The sequence below is a fragment of the Cavia porcellus genome, unplaced genomic scaffold (assembly GCF_034190915.1).
Source record: "Cavia porcellus strain 051 isolate PalLab524CR breed Dunkin Hartley unplaced genomic scaffold, mCavPor4.1 scaffold_14, whole genome shotgun sequence".
Lineage (NCBI taxonomy): Eukaryota > Metazoa > Chordata > Mammalia > Rodentia > Caviidae > Cavia > Cavia porcellus.
The window spans coordinates 67,080,567-67,096,947 of record NW_026947497.1 but is presented as its reverse complement, the minus strand read 5'-3'; the positions used below and the strand labels follow the sequence as shown (position 1 = coordinate 67,096,947).

The 16,381-nt window shown below is 37.4% G+C and overlaps 1 protein-coding gene across 3 annotated transcripts in view; it reads right to left on the bottom strand.

Annotated features, from left to right (window-relative positions):
* Map3k13 (mitogen-activated protein kinase kinase kinase 13) overlaps positions 1 to 13,822 on the bottom strand; it is a 156,380-nt gene extending 142,558 nt beyond the window's left edge. The window contains exons 1-2 of one of the 3 annotated variants that reach the window (XM_063261181.1): positions 13,732 to 13,822; positions 12,003 to 12,130 (exon numbers count right to left, since the gene is read on the bottom strand). The gene's annotated coding sequence lies outside the window, so the exon portion shown is untranslated. The other 2 variants (XM_063261180.1, XM_063261182.1) reach the window with 2 other exon arrangements.
* Positions 13,823 to 16,381: the final 2,559 nt, after the last annotated feature.

Below are 16,381 nucleotides of genomic sequence, written 5' to 3'. Positions count from 1 at the left end.
TATATATATATATATATAGTCTAAGAATGGAACTTGAGGACACTCTGGTAATTAGTGGTCAAGGAATTGAGAAACTGACAAAGTCTAGAAGAAACAGAGAAGTATGAGAAAAGCCCAGGGGATGATATATTAAGAGACTGACAAAAGAAGGTATGCCCATGAAAAGATAATGATTAACCATATCAATACTGTACATATTATTTGCTGATTAGATATCTAGTTTATAATAAATCCATTTTGGCATAACTTCAATATTTGAACATCTATACTCATTAAGGATGGATATTAAAAATATTGTAGGTACATATGTGTGCCTATATATTTATATGTTTTTATCTTTATCTTTACTCTAAAATGGAATTTCCTGAAAAAAATAACTGAACGATTATTAATAGATTTTAAAAGCAAAAAAGACTTGGTAAGCACATCTGCTAAAGCCATGGCTATAAGTATGTTTAGAAAAACCTAATATGCATTAGAAACATCCCCCAAAATGCGACATAGCCCAAATTTATGCCATTATAGAACCCTTTGGTTTAGAATCCCTTTTAGTTGGGCCAAGCCTTCTGAGCTAACAGTATGGGAAATATCGAGTTAAAATCCTGGACATATTTTTGTCCTCACTGTATTGGGCAAAGTTAGTGTCAGCAAACAAGTTGGGGGATATTTTCTTTCTGCCACTTCAACAATTTTACTGAAAATATGATCTTTCTGCTTCTGCATCACTTTGCGAGAAGATATGATGACCTCTGCATTATTTTTATACTGATGGCTCTGTTTTTAGATTTTCTTCTGTTACTCATCAAATGCTAGAAAGAAGAGGTGCTGATTTCTTAAAAAATGAACATAAAGCTCCATCAACTGAATGCGTAGGGCACATTCAATTAACACATTCAACAGGAGTTAGAACAACGAATACCTACCCATTAAATATAACACAGTATGGCCATTTAATCAGCACCGTGTCACAGTGGTTTGGGGAAAATTATTTTACATTATGTGCATAGTCCACTTTAACGGTTCTGTGGTAGTGCTACTCTATTGCCTCATATATTTTCCTTAAATATGTGAAATTATGTATCTCCCCTTCCAACTGAAAAGTGGGGAAAGATGGGAAGAACAGATAGCTAGGCCTCGAAAATATTGTCATGTCAAAGATAAAAAGGAGCAAGGTTTAAAAAAGCAAGTCAAATAGGAGCTGGCACATTTTGACAAAGGAACACCACTTAACTAAACATTTTCATCTTTTACCTCAAAATATCAGCTTTGTTTAGAAAGTGGAGCAAAGCTTCCTAAAAGGCTGACAACACATCTTCACACTGTCTGCCTTATTGCTGGCCTTCAGGTTATCACGATTCTGTTTTAGGAAAACATACACATACACATACACACACACACATACACACATACACCATAAAATAGAATTAGCAAAGTGTGCACATCAGAAACAAAAATGACATGTACAGTGTGTTTAGCGTCCCATTTAACTTTACCTGTACATGTAAGATCACTCAGAGTTTGGTTACCACATCAGTGAAAGATTTCTTTTAGTCAAATTCTTGTCCTTTCTCTCCTTCCTTCCCCCCAGTTCAGCTGTCAACTATATAAAACCTATTTCTAAGTTGCCAATTACCTACCTCTAAAGAAAGGACATACAACTACTAGCTTCTCAGACATCTCATGATTAGACTAGGAAAAACTAGAGTAATTAATGTGCTGATTAGAATCTCTGACAGCTGACTTTCAAAAATATAGTTACTAAGTTTGAATCAACCTTGGAAATGTCCTAGATGACACAAGCAGAGCTGGGAGCTGCAGGTGACATCTCTCTGCTGGAGCAAAGCCTTTACAACCATGGATGGTGCACATTTTATAACAGAAATAAGGCAGCTCTTAACACAGAAAGCCAGTTTTTCCTAGCACAGTAATTTCCCTTTTTCTTATGGTTACATAGGTTTTCCAGGTTCCAGACTCAAATATCAATGAATTGTTTCATAGAACAATGTTCACAGTTCTAGTCCAATCATCACTTCCGGGCAGGCTAAATCTAATGAGTCAGATGGACACCATGCTTTTTGCACTCTGTGGGCCATTCGGTACATTAACTTTCTTAATATTATTCTCACATTATCTTTGTTTGGTTTTCTTTTACGTTTCTTCATCCCATTATAATACAAAATTTTTAGAAGCCAATTCAAATGTTTTTAGGACAAGGCAGATATAAATTTAAAGTCACTTTTATAAAATTATTTTGAAGTATTAAACCCTTATGATTTGGGTTACAGGTCTCACTGTTCCCAAATATGCACCTCTGGGAGATTTCATAAACACGTTCTAAGTATCTACCATCCTGGGACAGAAGCAAATGCTAGTGACAACATTTCAGCCAATACCACACAGAAAAACAAAGCACAGAAGGGGACCAGGGACGCCATAAAGTTAGGTTACAATTTAAAATTTACAAGTAGGTGGTCAGAAAGGGCCTCCTTGAGGAGACCTGACGGGCATGAAGATGAAGGATTAAATCATACAGATTCCTAGCACAAGAAGATCCTAGGCATGGGGAGTCTCAAACACAAAAGTCCTGAGCCAGAAGAAAGCTTGGCACTTTGGATGCTAAGAGACCAGCACGGATGAATCAGTCTGTTAGAAGACAAAGTGGGAGCACTGGCAGATCTGCGAAGCCTATGAGAGAGGATTATAAGGCCTCTCGTTTATCCTCAAAAAATGAAGCCACTGACGGGTTGTAAACAAAGGAAACCCAGAGAAACTACAGTACTGAAATATCTGAATGAAGACTGGTAAGGGTGGGAAGAATTAATTGACAAATATTTACTGAATCTCTACTATTTGCTAAATATGTTTCCTAAGTACAGTGCTTGTCCTCAAGAAGGCTTAGGCCCATGGGTAAGATTAACAAATGATTAAACAAATAATTGTAACTATGCCAGGCATGGAGGAAGCTAAGTGATTAGCAACAGAATGATAGGAAAGGGAAGTCTGACCTAGTCAGGGGTGTGGCAAGGGGCATGTTGGAAGAAATAATATTTAAAATGAAATCGGTAGTACAAGTCAGAATGAGCTAAGTGTAGATGCTAAGAGCAGTGTTCCAAGCAGAAAACATCTGCAAAAGCCTTGAAGAAAAAAATGAATCCACATCTTCAGGGAACTGGAAGGCCACAGTGGTTGGAGCTTAGTGGACTGAGAAGAATGAATAAACATTTTGAGTTGAATTCTAAGGGCAAGAAGATATCAACAGTTTAGATCAGGGGACCAAAAAGATTAGAGGCTATTTTTAAGAGATTATTCTAAAAGCAACAACACTAAAGGAGGAAAAAGTAAATACGGAACAATCCAGAGACTGCAGAAATTCAGGGAAAGAGGGTAACAGAACAAAGGTAGTGGGTAGGAACAGAAAGATTTAAAGATGTTTAGGAGGAAAAGAATATGATGACTAGATTCATGAATTGAAAAATAAGATCAAGAATGGTTTGTCAAGTTACTTTTCTTGAACTTTTTCATAAGTAGGTTCTATTTTCTACAAGAAATAGTAAATGTCAGTGTGATGTTTTTGGTGTGTGTACTGAGGAATATCTAAAAGTCAATCACATATGGTAATGGGCCTTTATGGCACACACATAAGCCTCAATTTGTGCTATCTATGCAGTTTGCTCTGTCTCTGCTAATGTAAAAAGCTTGACCATGATTACTCAGGAAAAATGAAGCAGGTGGATTCTACATTTGAAATCTCCTGACATTCACATTGTTAGAAGAGAATGTATTTATATATTTAATTTTTAAGCACAGAAAAACCAATTCAGTTTAAATAAGCAACCCCATACACCGAACATAGTATCTTAGTACATTGCAGAAGTAACAGATTATTTCCTCATCAGTGAATTGTGATATATAACCTTTTGAGGAAGAAACCACTCCCTGTTACTCAGGGGTATGATAAAAGTCATTTACTCCTAAGCAATGATATCACCAAAGATGTAGAAAGCTATTTATGGAGAAAATGAGTGAGCAAATGTTAGTGACATTTATTTTTAAATCATTAAAGATAAATTTACTCATAGAAAGGAAAATTGGCATTTTTCCTTTTAGAGACTGCCAAAAACAAAAAAAATTAAAGAAGCAAAACATTTGATGCAATCTTTCCAGGAATGGAGGCTGAGCCAATCACATAAATGCTCAAAACAGCCTGGCTGTCAGAAGAAACAGTATTATCACCTATAAGGTTTCTCTCTTTTATGAAGTAAAAAATATTTCTCTTAAACTGAAAGTCAAATGTTAACTATTAATTCCTTGGTCACAAATAGTAGTATAAAGCTGAAAAAATTCATTGAGTCTCCTAAGAATCCAAATGCAAAGAAAGCCATTAGTACTAGAATTAGTTACAAAGAGCAACTGTGGCACAAGAAAAAAAATGCATTTTATGTAATTACCAGTTACATGTATTTATACACACACATAGACCTACAACAGTACTTAGTCTTACTGCGTGGGATGCAATGCAAAATATCCTGTTCTTTCATTTAAATAGAAGTACAGTGTGGTAAATGATTCTGTAAGCCACTTCATAAGCTATAACTCATAGCTCCTCTGTCTAAAGCATAATCAATGCCACATTTATAATTTTAAGGAAATGTAGTTTTCTCCTTCTTAGAATTAGCCTACGATAATATATTCTAAGTATTCTGAGAAAAAAATATTTTAATTAAATGGCCTTGTTTTCATGCATCCAGCCTGGACACAGTACACGCCTTCACAGTGTTTAAATCACTCCTTTTCCCAGGTCCAAGTGAAGAGGGAAGGATTTGCAACTAGGTAACATGGCCTGATGTCTGTGTCACATTTTATGAGTTTTTTTTAATGTACTTTATTTCATTTGGTCCTCACAACAACCCTGTGAGGTAGGTGGGGAATATCAGGCTCACTTTACAGATAACAAAGTTTAGGCCCAGGGAAGCAAGGTGATGGTGCCCAGCCACCACGCAGCCAGTTAAGGAGCGATGGTGGGGACACAAGAAACCACCTGCTTTTAGGCTGCAGCTCTTTTCTCTAGACTATAAAGCTTCTGAAAGTGTGATGTAACCTCAAAAACATGCATTTTAATATAAAAATGTTACACTAATATATTGATATAATTTGTTAATATAGGATACATTTGCTATACAAACATAAATTAATATTAAACTATATAAATTTTAAATGTTTTATTTATGCTGGGAATTCCACCCAGGGCCTTATACATGCTAAATGTACACTCATCTCATGTTTTAAAAACTTAATCTTTGTTTTTATATTACTGATTCAACTTTTTCTAGAAAATAACAAAAGACCTAATTCCAACTCACATCAAGTTGATACTTCTCTGCCAATAAAAAGTTATGGCCACAGAACACACACTTCTGGGGAAGCACCATTTCTTTAGCTCCTGACTAAAGAAACATAGCAATATGAAGGTCTCCAGCGGCCAAGAAAAGTGAAGGGAAGTCAGGGCAAGGCTAGTAGACACTGTATTCATGGCTTTTATTCTCTTTCAGCTTTCCCTTTGTGGGAGGGGCCAGTGAAGATGACACATGAAGCCACTGAGGAGATCTAAGTCTCGATGAGGGTATTCTCACTCGGCTCCTGAACGCACAAGGATGGTGGTCTTCAAAATCTCGGTACTTGATGCTTGAAAACAAAACACAAAAAAATTCCACTAGCATGTCTAGTAATTTTTTTTAAGAAGGGAAGTTAAGAAGTTCTTTGCTCAGTGGTTAATCATATTGCTAGACGTCTTGCTAAAAGAAGAAAAAGAAGAAATGGGTTTTGAAAAGATATGCAAAATATGTTCATTGGCTTAACTTGATGATTAATACTCTTCCTTCTGAACTGCAGCAGAATCCAAAGTTTTTCCAGAACCACTGATCATCTGCAATCAAAGAAAATGATCTAAGGAAAATTTCTTCAATCTCTTTGCTGTCTCCCTGAGACAGCTTTCTAGGTCTGAAAACCTGGCCAAAATATTTGTTGAAAGAGAGCATAAGGTAAAGTTGATTTTGGGAAGTAGAGAAAGAAACTGAAGTAAGACTATTATGGTCTGACCATACTTTTCTGAGCATGGAGAAAAAGAGAGAAGCCTTCAAGCAGGAAAACAGACCACTTGCAAGGGTTCACATGAAAAACATACAGCAAAAATATTGTAAATACACGCAGATGTAATCAAAGAAAAGTTATATCCACCGGAAATTGCAGTTCTGTAAATAATTAGCAACAGCCCATGTCCCCAAGGGGATGCCAGCGTCTGTTCTACCCCTCCCTCTTTGCTCTTGTTACACAGAACTTTTAAATTCAAAGACTTAATTTTATGCTTGTCACAACTTTCTTTTTACTTTACATGCTCCTGTAAGCCTTTCTTTTTCCCTAAGAAAATGATGAGCTCTTCAAAATTAACAATAGCAGCTAGCAGTATTTGCCGAGGCTGCCGTCTGTGTCAGGCACTACTCAAAGCACTCTGCAGATTAACTCATTTAATATTCACAGCAACACTATGAATTACACACTATTATTGCCCCCCATTTTTTTGGATGAAAAAATTGAGGAACATAAAAATGAAGAAACTCAGATAATCAGTTAGCTAATAAAGTGTGAAGCCAGGAATTAAGCTTAGGCCCTCTGGCTAAAGCTACACCCTGTGCTTTACAAAACTGTTATCAGCAAACAAAATTTACCAGGTCAAGGGCCGTGTGCTTTAATCAGCCATGTCAGTCTTTCCTTGTATATGCTGGTGAAAAAGCACAACAACTAAGTACCCTAGGAGTCGTAATACACAGTTTTAGCAGTCACTGCTCAGAAGTGATACCTACAGCAATGTCAAAGCAGTTTAAAATACAAAGCATGACAATAAAATCCTAACAGTGATTAAACCAGGGCCTCGAACATGCCAAGCATGCCTACTACCTATAAGCTATAACCCAGCCTCAGGTATGATTTCCTGTATTCTAATTTTTGTTAAGTAGATATGAACTACTTGTGTAATTTTTTAAAAGTTTTAAAGTATGCCATCACCAAGAACAATAATATATAGTAAACTTACTTTAAAATTATTAGGTGTTTGTTTTTGCTCCATTTAAAGACCAGAAAAGTTCAGTGAAGAGTAAGCTTTATGGTAATAAAATAACAATGATAAGATCTACAATTTATTTAGGCAATTTATCTAGCTACTATTTACCTAGCCTAATATAGGCAAGTTAGAATAGCTTGTAAATACTGGAACCAGAATCAGAGCTGTCTACATTAGCCTCAGGCCTGCTCTTTCTACTACAATCAATGCCAAAATGTCAAAATAATTGCATATCTTTTACTATTAAGTATACAAAAGAAATTTTTCTAAAATTCAGGTATTCTTCCTTGTCTTCTTCTACAGGAAATACAAAACAAATTATTTACATTCAATCAGGGCTACCATTTTGGATATCTATTAACACAAAGTTCTTTTCATATAATCAAAAGGGCATACATAGGTGCTACAATTTTAAAATTAGCTGGTCTCTTTTGTGACTTTTTCCCTTTGTTTCCTGTTGCCGTGTTTGGCTCTAACCAGTACTTAAACTACTCACAATTTGTTGCTTTTAATATCCTGCAGAGTTAGTTAGACAGCAGCTCAACAAACTTGTTAGAACTGTGTCTACAACAAAAGCACATAAATCAAATAAGAATTTGAGAAAAGTGAGTGGATTTTGTGTTTTATACTTGGGGTGCACAGGTAATTTTTAAAGACCTATCCTGATTATGGAAGAGGTGAGGTTAATGGGTAGGTAAGTGACCAAGAGGTAAAAATAGGCTATTGCTGCTTAAACACAGGAATAGCGATTGTGAAAACATCTGTGTTTATTACACTACAAAACACGTTTTAAAAGTTGAAAAGAGCCTTCAAAATAATCTACCTACACTTTCTCATACAGTGAGAAATCCTCCCCCACATTTTTAATATTCACACTTTGCCTATATAACCCTAACAACCCAGAGTTCACCGTCTCTCAACCCAATCTGCTCTGCTACTGGGGCAAGTTCTATACTTTCTGTAATTCATAATTAATTTTGGACTAAACAGAAAACACATGTACTACCAATGGAATTTCCCCAACACCTCTAAAATCTTCTGTTTTCTAGGGGGAAAAATAGTTGTAATCCCCTCAATCTAGATTATCACAGTTGTCCATTTACTTAATCATGAAGTTAATCGAAAACAGTTCTCATATTTTTCAAAGGTAGGTAGTAATGAAATCAGTTTTTGTATATTGTATATGAATGTTTTATAGGTTACTGGGGTCTATTAAATCTTAACATAGGTTATACATAATTGGAAAGGTAAGAAAGGCTTTGAACCTAGTTCAATTAAAATTAAAAAGCAATAAAATTTTGAGTTTTCTCCCTACCCCAAGTACATATATCAACAAACAGAATTTTAGATACCTCAATTATAACTGTTCATGGTGCTAACTTTTTATTTTCTCATCTCAGGGTTTTCTGACTTCTGTCACTTGGGCCTTGTGAATGATCTACTCCCACAAGCATGAGTTAGCTCCAACAGACTCAGTTTTGAGGCATGAAAAAGCAGACTTTTTTTTACTGCATTAACTACATAACTTCCTACCAAGAATTTCTGGTTTTCCAGGAAATTATATAAATACAACATAACACATCAAATATCTATGTGTATGTACATACACACAAACAGGCATATTTCTCAATTCTACATTCTATACATGTAACTTTTACGTTCATGTTAATTTCCTTAATATGTCACCTTTAACACACTCCAGCGTCTTGATTTAGGAAAATAGTCTACCCTTGGATTCAAATCCTCACTAACCATTCTATAACCAAGAATAGAGTCCCATGGCAGACATCTTTCTCAATGATTTCGCCTTGTGGCCACAATGATTAAATCCTTAAGAAAGCATCATTTAACACAGAGATGACTCTAGGCAAAATATTACGCAAAAACATGATATAAAGCATACACACTTGTAGAGGCTAGGCAGGAGGATGACTTGAGCTCAGGAGTTTGAGACTAACCTGAGCAACATAGTGAAACCCCATTTCAAAAAAATAAAATAATGGCCAGCTCAGTGGTAGAGCACTTGCACAACAGGCACAAGGCCCTAGTTTCAATGCCCAGTACTACAGAAGTAAGTAAGTAAATACCTGGCATAACCTGTATTATTCTACTAAACATGATTCAGTCCTATATTAGTAACCTGCATTATGATTTTACAAGATATACAACCAGTGACATGGAAGTCCAGGGACGTAGAACTGTGTGTCTTACATACCCTATTCTCAACCAAGTTTCACATAAAATCCCCTTATTAACTGAAGTAAGATTATTTTTATATTTCTTATATTAATTCATTTTACTATCCATCACTATTATTCAAAATGTCCGACAATAAAAGTGTGGGAAAATAAAAGTACTTAGAAAATTAAGTCACCATTTCTGCTGAGTACAAGCAGATAGTCAACTAATTCAAAGTAACAGAGAATGATATTACCCAAGTATATCCCTCCATCATCTTTCTAGTTTACTGATTTTATTAACATAGAACAAACCATTCTTTGAAATGCCTTAGCAGTTCTAAATGGCAGAAACAACGCTGAATAGTAACTGCAACACTTGTTTAAAGAATATAGAATCCAGAGGCTTGGGAGGTAGCTCAGTGGCTACATCCCCTAGCTTACTCAAGGCCCTGGGTTTGATCTACAGCACCTCAAAAGAAAGATGGAAGAAAAGGAGTGCAGAAGATGGGAGTATGAGAGACAAATGGGAGAAGGGAAGGGTACAGAGTACCTAGGTAGCAATTCAAATAAAGTCCATCCCATTTAGTAAAACTGAGACTCTCAGAAAAACCAGGCCAAAGCAATACAAACCTGGCTTGCAAACACAGGTAATGACCACCACATCGTTTGGTCAGGTCAGCAGCACGCTATATACCACATGAGTGCTGAATTTGGCAGCACTAATGACAAGGTTTATCTGTTAGAATATTACAAACCTTCCTTGAGCTCTGGAAAAAAACATCACCACACTGTTTAACTCCACTCTCATATAGTACAAATAATTATAAGTACAGAAAGTCAAAAAGAACATTCATTAAGTTACCCGGTCAAGCTCATGACCTTGTGCATGCCATGCAAGTGCCACTAAGCTAAGTCCCTGGCCCAGCTGTTTCTTTTTTTTTTTTTTTTTTTCTTTTTATCGGTACCGGGGATCGAACTCACGGCTGACTGCTTGCAAGGCAGGTGCTTATGCCGCTGAGCTAAATCCCCAGCCCCGGCCCAGCTGTTTCTTATTATTATGAAAATGAAAACATGCTCATAGTAAAAAATGTAATCCACCAAAAAAGCACACATTAAAAATACAAATAGACTAGACTTCTCATTCTCCAAGGAATTCTGTCTATAGTTCCTTATATAGATATGAAGAACTTTTTTTTCTTTGTCTTTTTGAGACAGGGTTTCACTATGCAGTTCAGGCTGGCCTTGAGCTCACTTTGTAGCCCAGGCTAGTCTTGAGCTTATAATGGTCCCCCTCGGCCTCCCAAGTACTGGTATTACAGGTATGTGCCACCATGCCCAGTTTAATAGATGTGAAATTTTGTATGTAATGAGTAAATATATGCTTCTTAAAAACACACACTATTGAATAGTTTTATATTTTTTCAGTTAACAGTGTATCTGAGAGATTTTCCCATATCTGCATTGCTGGATTCACCTCATTCTAAGAGCTGCAAAGTATTACATTGCATGAAGGCATTTACTTAACAGATCTCTGTTAAATAAGCATGTCTAGGTTATTTTCATTTTTTTAATGTCTAACAATATTGTAACAAATACTTATACAAATTTTGTGTGCAAATGCAAACAGATATGAAAGATGATTTCCTAGAAGTATTGCTTTCTGTTAGAATTAATAAATTCTAAACCAGTTAGAATATCTACAATGGAGACCAGAATAAAATTACAAGTTAAATGCTCAGTGATTAAAAGGTGCCAAAAAGCATCACAAAGTTAAGGTTTTGAAAATTAATGAATTGCTGAATTAGGAAAAGCAACACAGACAGTCAGAAATAAAGACAATCTTTACTACCTGGACAAAGTTTTATAGAAAGTACTGATGAAATATAAAAAAAAAAAAATGAATCACCTAAAAAAAAAAAAAGAAAAGAAAGATGGAAAGGAGGGAAGAGTGGGAAAAATGGAAAGAAACCGGCAGTCAGACCTGATGGCACATGCCTGTAATCTCAACTTTAAAAAAACAAAAGTCCATCATGTTTTGATCAATCATGCTCAATCCCCAGCATCAGAAGGAGGAGGAGGGGAAGGAGGAATGACAAAGAGAAAGTGGAATAGATGTAGGAATAAAAGCCAGGTGTGGTGGCACATGCCTGTAATTCCAATAATCCAGAGGACAAGGCAGGAGGATCACTGAGTTTGAGACCTGCCTGGGCTTCACAGGGACACTTCGTCTCAAAAAGAAAAAGGGGAAGAGGAGAAACAAATGAGGCAAGAAAATGAAAGAAAAAAAGACACTTTGGGGGCTCTTTTCTTGCTTAAACTTAAGGCACAAAATATAATTGAGCAATAGATCTAGAATACAGTCAAACTTGGATGCCACATGATTAAATCACTGTATGAGGCCTAATTTTCACAGGGCATCAACAGACTTTTACTAGGATATAAAGTATTGAAAGGGGACCTCCCAAAAAAGAAAGCAGAATAAACCTCCAGAAACAATAAACCCTGTCAATCTCTTGATTACGTGATCAACTTTACAAGGAAATAGAAACAATTGTCTTATATATACAAAATAAACCTCTTTGGAAGGTCCTGAATAAAATACGAAGAGACTCAAGCCTGTATTTTTCAATTATATTTCTGAAATTTCCTTCACCCATCCAAGGCTATTCCAACATTTCACCTAACATAAAACACAGTCAACAACTTACCTCTCCCAAAGTGCTAGGATTTGAGAGCCACAATGCAAACTGATTCATGGTTTTGTCCATTAAGGGCCTGTGGGTTTCTTTACATAAAGTCCATGTTGGAGTCCATAGATCTCAGTGCTCTGTAAAAACTGAAAACCTCAAGAATGTCAATGTGCATACCTAAGCTTTGGATAACTTCATTATGAGTAACAGTTATATTACAGAGATATTTAGATGTACCAAGTTTAGTGGACATGATCATCATTAAACAGCAGATGGAGGTGGCAAAATTAGACAATTAGACAAAGCAATAACGACCTAAAAGACCACAAAACACTACTTTTAGTAACATTTATATGTACACTGAACAATGGCACCATAATAACAGCATACAAAAACAGGGGTTATTTGGACACCAGGATTTTCCAGAAACAAAAAAAGATTTCAAAGTAGGCAAATGTGTAAAATTTAAATAGTACTACAATATATTTATATTTTGGACTTTTAAACCTAATTGAAGACTACAGACTAGGATTTAAATTTAAAATGCATACCAGCTTCTTTGTAAACACACATACACACATAACCATACGACATGAATTTAAGGATTACCAGCCCACTCTAATCTAATTAAGAAGCTGGAACTTTTTCTGAGCTGCTATGTCATTAGACTGCTCATACACATATTCACCTCACTGGGACTGCATATAGGTAATGATTCATGGCCAGATCTCATTCTATAGCGTTATGAGTCATCTATACTTTATTCCATTTGATAGCCAAAAACCACCCGGTTACCACACTTGTTTTTGAAGTGCATGCTCCCTCTTCATTACGTTGCAGATGCTTTTTACAAAGGAAACCCATAATATTCAGGTATTCATTCCTTTGGGGAGTGTTCTACAGCCGCTTCTTATATGTACACGGGAGGTGAAACTTGAGACTGATTATTTTTATAAAGCATTATTTCCACTTTTGGTATGAAATAATTCTCATTTACAAATATAAGCAGCACGCCGCTTTAACAAAATATTAAGAGAAAGTTTATACGGCTGAAAGCACGTAAGACATCAATCAACAGCTCAGTGCATTACAACTGCATCTTATCATTTGATCATCTCCCTGGCATCACTCCTCTATTACATGTTCTCCCCAGAACAGTAAAAGAAATCCTGAAAGAAATCAAATACTGTAATCGCCTTATCCTATCCACCCCAAGAAAAGTATTAATACACATTTGTGAAGTTCATTAACTGTAACACACAGACACGCGCGCGCGCAATCCTAAATCTCTCCTGCACCAGCGGACGGGAGTAACTTCTGCACTCAGAGGCTGGGGTACTGAGATGTGGGAGAAGTTCCTCCGCTAAGCCACAGTCGCTTTCTTTCAGAAATTTGCTTACAGTGTCGCTGACGTCTGTAGACGCCTGACAGTGGCAAGGTACAGGCAGGTACGAACTACGAGATGACAACGCGTCGGGGTAGGAGAAAAGTGAGCTCATCTCAGAGCTCGTTCTCGCCACCATGTCCCCCAAAACCCATTGCTTCCAAGAAGACCATGCCTTTCCGCACAGCCTTGGGTCCCCACGACCCGGTTCCCATGAGTCCCCGCATCCCTGCGCCCTCCAGCAGCAGTCACCACCGACTGTGTGAGCCACCGCTCTCGGCCCGAATTCAGGGCCCGGAGCGACCGAGGCCACGGAACTCAGCTCCCACCCTCGCCCGCACCCGGGTGCGGCCCGCAGGTTACCTGCCTTTGCAGAGCACCTCGAACACCGCGCCCCTCCCATCGCGACGCCCTCAGCCACCAGGCACCGCCTCTACGCGTCACTTCCTGTGCGCTACTTCCGGTCTGAGTCCCTTCCCTCCCCGCGGTCCAGCCAGGAGCGCGGTGCCGCTAGGCGGCATCACGTGAGAGTTGCCCCTGCACACAAGCGCTCATACTTGTCAGTTCTGCAGCTTTCCGTTCTGCAGTCAGTTTCCCTAACTTGAACTTGAACGTGGTGCTCCAGAATGAACGCAGTCTCTGGGGGAGGGCACAAGATTGTTTTGGTGTTCCTGAGCTCTCTGTCCAGAGGGGTGGTTGGGAATGCAGGTTCTGAGATTGCACTGCCTGGTTTTAAGCGCCACCTTGGTCGTTACTGTGTTAGACAAATTACTTAACTTCTTTGTGCTTGTTTGAAGTGTGAAACAAGTAATATGAACTAGTACCTAGATGCCAGGCTAATTTGATGATGTCAGTCTAGGGCTGTTGTATCACTTGAGCTGATACAATGCAAGCACTCAGTGAGTACTGACTGCTACATTTTGTCTCTTACGAACACTCTTGTTCATACTCGAATATGCAAGTGGAAGGAATTCTAAAACCGGTTTTTTATTCAGTGATGAATTGATGGTTTCCTTCTCTTCAGAGGTGTGAGGCAACGCTGAGTTCGGACTATCCCAAGGAACTTCGGGATGCTTGTCCCTGATGTTACAGGAACTTATCACAGCTTGGAGTTTCCACTAGACAGTGATACGGAGATGGGAAAAAGATTTTTTATTAGGAACCATGAGGAAGCGGGATTGTTCAGAGGAAGAAGTTGCACAGCAAGGCAGATCCAAAGACTCCTTCGGTGCCCTGAGAGGAAGTCCTGGAGTAAGCAGTGTCTCCTGCCAGCCTGGTGTGCTGGATACAGCCTCCTCCTGAAAGGGGATGGACTCCGCAAGGTGGCTTCCTGCTGCTGAGGGGCGCTTTGAAGAAGCTGACTGCTTGGAACTGCCTGTTGCTGGGCAGTAAGTGATTCATGGAAGGCAACCTGAGAGCACATCTTTGTGTTTTCCACAAAACACAACATAAATTGGCTTACATGGAAAGGGGATATATATACTTCTGTTATCGGGCTATTACAACAGATATCAAGACTGGTTACCCCAGCAACTCAGTGATGTCATCCAGGACCCAGGGTCCTGGACCTGCTCCCTTTTTTTTTTGAAACTGGAGGTTGAACTCACAGGCTTCTCACTGAGCTACCTCCCCACCCCTATTGTATTTTGAGGCAGGGTCTCACTAAGTCACTGAGTCTCCCAGGTTGGGCTTAAACTTGAGACCCTGCCTCAGCATCCTAGAGTGCTAGGATTACAAGACATTCAACACTATCTCAAATGTATTTTTTCTCTGTTTTGCCAACAAAAACATTTATTTCCACTAATTAAGGTCAATTCTGAGGAATGGATTTTTTTAAATGTGGTATTTTTATACAATGGAGTACTACTCGGCCATAAAGAAGGATAAACGGGACACTTTTATAGGTAAGTGGGTGCAACTTGAGAACATATTCATTAGTGAAATAAATAAGACACACATGTCATTGTTTCATTAGCATGACAAACTGAAAGAAAAAACATATGTATATGTATACAAAATAGTTATAGTACTGATTTCTGAGTTTGCTAAAGGGAAAGATTTGCTGGTGTTACTCAGACAATTTAATGCAGACATCTTGTACTCTGGTTGAAAGATGACAATGCACAATGTAGGTACCATTGTTACCCCTTAATTGACATGTTTGAAATTTTGTTGTTTTCTTTTCTTCTTTTCTTTCTTTTTATTCTTGAATAAAATGGATTTGAAAAATAGAATAAAATAAAAATAAAAATAAGGTCAACTTTCCTGATAGCTATAGTAATTCATACTAACATCACCCTCAAGAGGCATGGACACACATTCACTAATTTCAAGGTGATTTTCAGACTGGACAAGAAAGAAATATACATTAATCTCCAGACCAGACCCTGTCATCTGTATAATTTTTATCTTTGCAACTTTATTAGAGGGTATTACATTATTTACCATTAAATTCCTTGCTGTTTTAAATTCACTCTAGAATCTTTTATCAGTAACCTCAATGTGTTAAAACAACTCAAATTGTTTCTTATTCAGGCTATAAAATTACTAAGGTCTGTAGGGAAGCTCTATTGAAATGTGGTCACTTGAACCAGGCTGACCATGCAACTACTACCTGAAACATTGTTATTAGTCAAGACAAAGCAAACAATCTAGTGAGGTGTGGACTGACCTTTTTTTTTTTTTTGAAATTAAAAAAAAATTTTTTTATTTTAAAGGAGGTAAAATTTAACAGCAAAACAAAACAAAACAAAATAGGACATAAAGCAATATAAGAGATAAATTTCAAAGCTAGATGACCTGAGATCTTCACTATCTTATTGTCTCTTGTTTTCTTTCAAATAGTTGTCCATGTCTTCACATACAGAAAATTCATACAAAACAATATAGTATAAAACTGATCCGAACAGAATGAGGAAGGCATTATAGGTCTTCAAAACCAGGCAATAGGGAAGTCACTAATGGCAGTCGTAGAGTCTCTCATTCTCTTCAAAATAGCTGTCCATACTTGCAT